Source organism: Nicrophorus vespilloides, unplaced genomic scaffold (assembly GCF_001412225.1).
Source record: "Nicrophorus vespilloides isolate i.1.1-1 unplaced genomic scaffold, Nicve_v1.0, whole genome shotgun sequence".
NCBI classification, from domain to species: domain Eukaryota; kingdom Metazoa; phylum Arthropoda; class Insecta; order Coleoptera; family Silphidae; genus Nicrophorus; species Nicrophorus vespilloides.
In genome coordinates this window covers 5,670-12,212 of record NW_017096145.1, presented here as the reverse complement: position 1 = coordinate 12,212, position 6,543 = coordinate 5,670, and the positions used below count along the sequence as shown (strand labels likewise).

General features: G+C 33.5%; 1 long non-coding RNA gene across 1 annotated transcript in view; it reads left to right on the top strand.

Moving 5' to 3' along the window:
• The first annotated feature begins 3,363 nt into the window (after positions 1-3,363).
• The window catches only part of LOC108569795, a 4,872-nt gene continuing 1,692 nt past the window's right edge, over positions 3,364-6,543 (top strand). The window contains exon 1 of the long non-coding RNA XR_001891342.1: positions 3,364-3,561. This is a non-coding gene — a long non-coding RNA (uncharacterized LOC108569795). The remainder of the gene's footprint in view (positions 3,562-6,543) is intronic.

Below are 6,543 nucleotides of genomic sequence, written 5' to 3'. Positions count from 1 at the left end.
TTGTGTGTATGTGTCTCGCGAACTGAATCGATGGGGAAAGAGGCATAAAGGCGGAAGCGGCGTTTTATCGAGAAACCGGAAACGACGTCAGGTGCGCGACAACCATTGATACGCTGCCTCCGCCAACGCCGCCTTCATTATGTAATCCGTACGTCGACGCTCACAAATGTGACAAGATTATATTTCAATTAAAACTATGGAACAAAACGGGCCCAAAGTTCGGTTGCTCTCGCAGATAAACGCACGCGGACCAGAACAGAGAAACGTGGCATACAGAACGGAACGGATGAGAGAAGGGAAGAGAGAAGTACGTACATCCGCGAACACAAAACGCATCTAAAATTACATTTCGCGACAATATGCAACTGCAGTTACACTTCATCATGTAGATTCACGAGCGAAAGCCGTGCATATTTACATGCACGGAAATTCATTAAAATAATTTAATTTCAAATACTCGTGTTGAGCACATAAAGTTGCCTAACAGTAAAATAAATATCATTTTTTATAATAAATAATTATTAATTTTATCATATTTCTATTTTTATAATTGAAAGATTGACGAGAAATATATTTTTTTCTAAATAATTAAAATTAATCCGCTAGGCGCAGCACTGTCCAATTATTAAACAACATATGCAACTCAATGCACTCAATCAATTTTTTTCCACCAGCAAAACAAATCTGTATAAACGTTACATAACGACGATGCGATTAAACAAACTTTGCAGATTAACGATCGATGTATGCTTTGCATGATTTCGAACATCGAATGCACATTGTGAAAGTAGACCATTATTTCCATTCGGAGGGGGATGAAGTTGTACATTGTGCAGGACGAACAACACACATACAAGCACAAAAAGTTGCAGATAATAACAGTACAAAAGAGAGACATGGAATTGGCGAAGCGTTGCGAAAGAGTGAATGCGCGGATGGAGGTTGTTAGTTTTTTTTTTATTATTTTGGCCCAGATTGCGGCAATAACGAATTGGGGCAATTTATTATCTGTGTAGAGCAGCAGTAGATAGCGGCAACTGCACTGTTACGGCATTAGTATTGCCACCGTGCGATTTTCCTAATTATCCGACCGGCATGTCCGACTATTATGCAACCGATTTTTCGTGTACGCGCGACGTGCGATCTATACACATACACGTATTCCCAACACGTTTCATACATTTATTTATATCATTTAATATTTTTCCCGCATTCGGTTTTAACACTCTGATAAAAAAAAGTACTGGTAATTTGCATTCGCATTGTTGAAAACACGCAGGATTCGTATTTTTTTTTGGAGGATTTATGGAAATTTATTCAAAGGCAACCGAAGAAGTAACGCAGTATTCAGATGGAGAGAAAAAAACGAAAGTAGAATCGAATTTTGCTCGTAACATTTAAATAATATTCTCGACGCGTTGGTTTGGTTGCAGATATCCAAACTTTTGAATTTCCCGGTTTATCAAAAGCAAATCATTTATTCCAACACTTTCATTTGAATTATTTTAACTAAAGTAATTGTTAAAACGTTATTTTTTTTTTAAATGTACTTATTTCTTTATAAGCAAATAAAATATGGAAAAGCATAAACTGAATATTTTTGTTTTGCAACGTGAGAATTTTATAAAGTGTAAATAGAGTTGCATAAAAATAGTAAAAAGGTGTCTTGTGTATATAGGGGTGAGTGCATATGAAATGTCTATTTTTAAACTTTTTTTTATTAGATTAATCAATTAGAAAGAAGAGTGTTGATCTGGAGGATTTATGGAAATTTATTCAAAGGCAACCGAAGAAGTAACGCAGGATTCGGATGGAGAGAAAAAAACGAAAGTAGAATCGAATTTTGCTCGTAACATTTAAATAATATTCTCGACGCGTTGGTTTGGTTGCAGACATCAAAACTTTTGAATTTCTCGGTTTATCAAAATCAAATCATTTATTCCAACACTTTCATTAGTATTATTTTAACTAAAGAAGTTGTTAAAACGTTAATTTAAAAAAAAATATACTTATTTCATTATAAGCAAATAAAATATGGAAAAGCATAAACTGAATATTTTTGTTATGCAACGTGAGAATTTTATATTGTGTAAATAGAGTTGCCTAAAAATAGTAAAAAGGTGTCTTGTGTATATAGGGGTGCATATGAAATGTCTATTTTTAAACTTTTTTTTATTGGATTAATCAATTAAAAAGAAGAATGTTGACCTGGAGGATTTATGGAAATTCATTCAAAGGCAACCGAAGAAGTAACGCAGGATTCGGATGGAGAGAGAAAAAACGAAAGTAGAATCGAATTTTGCTCGTAACATTTAAATAATATTCTCGACGCGTATGTTTGGTTGCAGATATCGAAACTATTGAATTTCCCGAATTATCAAAAGCAAATCATTTATTCCAACGCTTTCATTAGTATTATTTTAACTAAAGTAGTTGTTAAAACGTTAATTTAAAAAAAAGTACTTATTTCATTATAAAAAAATAAAATATGGAAAAGCATAATCTGAATATTTTTGTTATACAATGTGAGAATTTTATATTGTGTAAATAGAGTTGCCTAAAAATAGTAAAAAGGTATCTTGTGTATATAGGGGTGAGTGCATATGAAATGTCTATTTTTAAACTTTTTTTTTATTGGATTAATCAATTAGAAAGAAGAGTGTTGACCTGGAGGGAGGAACTTATTTCATTATAAGCACATAAAATATGGAAAAGCATAAACTGAATATTTTTGTTATGCAACGTGAGAATTTTATATTGTGTAAATAGAGTTGCCTAAAAATAGTAAAAAGGTATCTTGTATATAGAGGGATGAGTGCATATGAAAGTCTATTTTTAAACTTTTTTTATTGGATTAATCAATTAGAAAGAAGAGTGTTGACCTGGAGGCAGGAAAAGTCGATAATCATTTATAATTAACGCCTAACGAGATGTTCAAGTGGAAAAATAAAAGAGTAGTAATGTTTCATCGCCTTTAAGACGTTAGTAAACTGAAATCCGAATCGAAGAAGCGTGAATAACATTTTTCCCTAAATCCCAAATAATAAGCCCATAGATAAATCGTTTGAAATCCTGACGACTCAGCAAATATTTGCGAAAATCCACTGACGAAAAAAAAAAGAGAAGGGATTTGAATGGTGAAAAAAAAAAGAAGAGAAATAAACGGATGGATGCATGTTAGGGGTTGGTTTCTTTCTATTCCATTTCCCACCCGGCTTATCGATTTCCGGTTAATTATGTTTCGGGTTCGATCCTCGGATTAGGATTAGAGTCGTCCTGGCCGACGGCCAAGAGTCGCAGAATGCTGGAAATAAATGCAACTCTTGCAGGAGGAGAACGTATGATGAAGAGAAGGGTGGGGAGGAAGGAGAATGAAATCGATTGCGTAACTTAATCTTGTACGAAGCACGTGCGAACTCACGAGGACTTTGACAGGAGCGGGTGTTGTTGTTGGGATTGAGGAATGAGGGGTGTAGGGTGGAACCCCGATCAGCTGGTAATTACTTATTCATGTGTGTTTTCGTTTTGCTTTTGTTATACATTCGTCGAAGTAGTAAGAGGGTAAGTGCTGAGCTCACCTTGCTTCCTCACCGGCATCGTCCACTTGATCAGTGTTGCAACAACAACAACAATAACAACAACCGAATGTTGGGAATTCGATGAAGGGAGGGAAAATTAACGTGGCCCAATTTCGAACGCACGTCCCGATTTCCTCTTCCTCGTTATTTCTTTATACAGTTCTTTCTTTTTTCACTCTTTCTCTTTCATTCACTGGTGACGACGATGATGATGACACGGGGATCGCGTCGCGACGGCCGTTCCGAATTTAAACGTGACAAAACACTGCGACATAATACACACATGTATCAGGAATGTGTCAGAGTACTCTCTCTCTCTCTTTCTCTCGCGCGCGCCTCTATCTATACATATATATAATCATCCAATATCATGTATATATATATAGTATATATATGTTGGTGTGCAGGGGGATGTTGGTGGTGGAGGGGGGGCGGAAGTTGGGTTGTTTTTTCTGGCGTGGTGGCGGAGCAGTCAATATGGCGTGAACGGCTATTGGTCGATGCGGAAACAGTCGACGTCAGAGGGTGGCTCTGGATGCACTGGATTCGGGGTGGTTGCCATCTGCCAAGAGACACGGGGAATGTCCGACGCGAGCGACGCTCCCCGTGTTCCCGAAACGACGCCATCTGCCGCTCCCAACCGAAACGTTGAGGCGTCGCGACGACATCTCGCGGACTCACCGGATCTAATCGATTAATTGAAGGAACACCTATAATTAGAACTCACCTCGTAATCGGTTTATTATGAACACTTTTAACGTCCATCAAATTTCTATTATTAAAGCACTCACGAAAATACGAATATAATTGATCAATTACCATTCCCGTTTGACAGTCACGCACGGAAATACTTTCGTTGTTTTAATATGAACAACAGATACCAACTTCAATTTCCAAATATGAGTAAGATTTTCATTTGGCAATTTTGACGTTTTGTTAACAGTCTGGAACGATAAACATTTACTTGGAACGTAACCGTAAACCGGAACGAAATTAATTTCGGTTCGACAGTAATACTTTCATACCAACTTTATATTTTAACCAATAGCATATTTTCAGTTGGTACTTTTGTGACGTGAGTTTCATTTAAAATGTAATTAAGATAAACTGAATGAAACAATGAAAAAAAATAGACTTAAATATTGATTCATCTTTGCAAAGAAAAAATATAAACAGCTGTTTTGACACGAATACCAACTTAAATAATACGTGACTATAATTAGTTCTTTAATTACTACTACAAATATTACTATTTTTCTAATTATACGTCTAAAAGTTATAAATATAACATTTTAATTCAATCAACATTTATTATGTTATTAATTGTTTCAAAACGTTTTTAAACAATCATTGTTTGCAGGATATCCTTTCGAGATCGCATCTATCGATTCAAATTTCTATTATTAAAGCACCCACAAAAATACGAATATAATTGAACAATTAACTTTCCCAGTTTGACACGAACGGAAGTACCCGGAAATACTTTCGTTGTTTTAATATGAACAACAGATGCCAACTTCAATTTCCAAATATGAATAAGATTTTGATGTTTTGTTAACAGTCTGGAACGTAACCGTAAACCGGTTCGAAATTAATTTCGGTTCGACTCTTTGGTTAACAGTAATACTTTCATACCAATTAAAAAACCAATAGCATATTTTCAGTTGGTAGATTCATCTTTGCAAAGAAAAAATATAAACAGCTGTTTTGTCACAAATACCAACTTAAATGATGCGTGACTATACATTATACATTAATTAATTATTATTAATTAATACATTAATTATACTAAAGTTATAAATGTATCATTTTAATTCCCGTAATTATTCCAGTAATTTCACGTAACCGTAAACCGGAACGAAATTAATTTCGGTTCGACTCTCTGGTTAACAGTAATACTTTCATACTAATTTTATATTTTAACCAATAGCATATTTTCAGTTCGTATTCATCTTTGCAAAGAAACAATATAAACAGCTGTTTTGACACGAATACCAACTTAAATAATACATGACTATACATTATACATTAATTAATTATTATTAATTAATACATTAATTATACTAAAGTTATAAATGTATCATTTTAATTCAATCAACATTTATTATTATTATATTCGTATTTTCGTGGGTGCTTTAATAATAGAAATTTGAATCTATAGATGCGATCTTGAAAGGATATCCTGCAATCCATGATTGTTTGGTTGCCTAAAAACGATTAGAAACAATTAATAACATAATAAATGTTGATTGAATTAAAATGATACATTTATAACTTTTAGAGGTAAAATTAGAAGTATAGTAGTAATTAAGGAACCAATTATAGTCATGTATCATTTAAGTTGGTATTCGTGTCAAAACAGCTGTTTATATTTTTCTTTGCAAAGATGAATCTACCAACTGAAAATATGCTATTGGTTAAAATATAAAGATTGGTATGAAAGTATTACTGTTAACCAGAGAGTCGAACCGAAATTAATTTCGTTCCGGTTTACGGTTAAGTTCTAAGTAAATGTTTATCGATCCAGACTGTTAACAAAATTGCCAAATGAAAATCTTATTCATATTTGGAAATTGAAGTTGGTATCTGTTGTTTATATTAAAACAACGAAAGTATTTCCGTGCGTGACTGTCAAACGGGAATGGTAATTGATCAATTATATTCGTATTTTCGTGAGTGCTTTAATAATAGAAATTTGAATCTATAGATCGATTTGAATCGATAGATGCGATCTTGAAAGGATATCCTGCAAACAATGATTGTTTGGTTGCCTAAAAACGATTCGAAACAATTAATAACATAATAAAATGATACATTTAAAACTTTTAAACGTATAATTAGAAGTGTAGTAGTAATTAAGGAACTAATTATAGTGATTTTTTCTTTGCAAAGATGAATCAATATTTAAGTCTATTTTTTTTCATTGTCCTTCAGTTTATCTTAATTACATTTTAAATTGAACCTC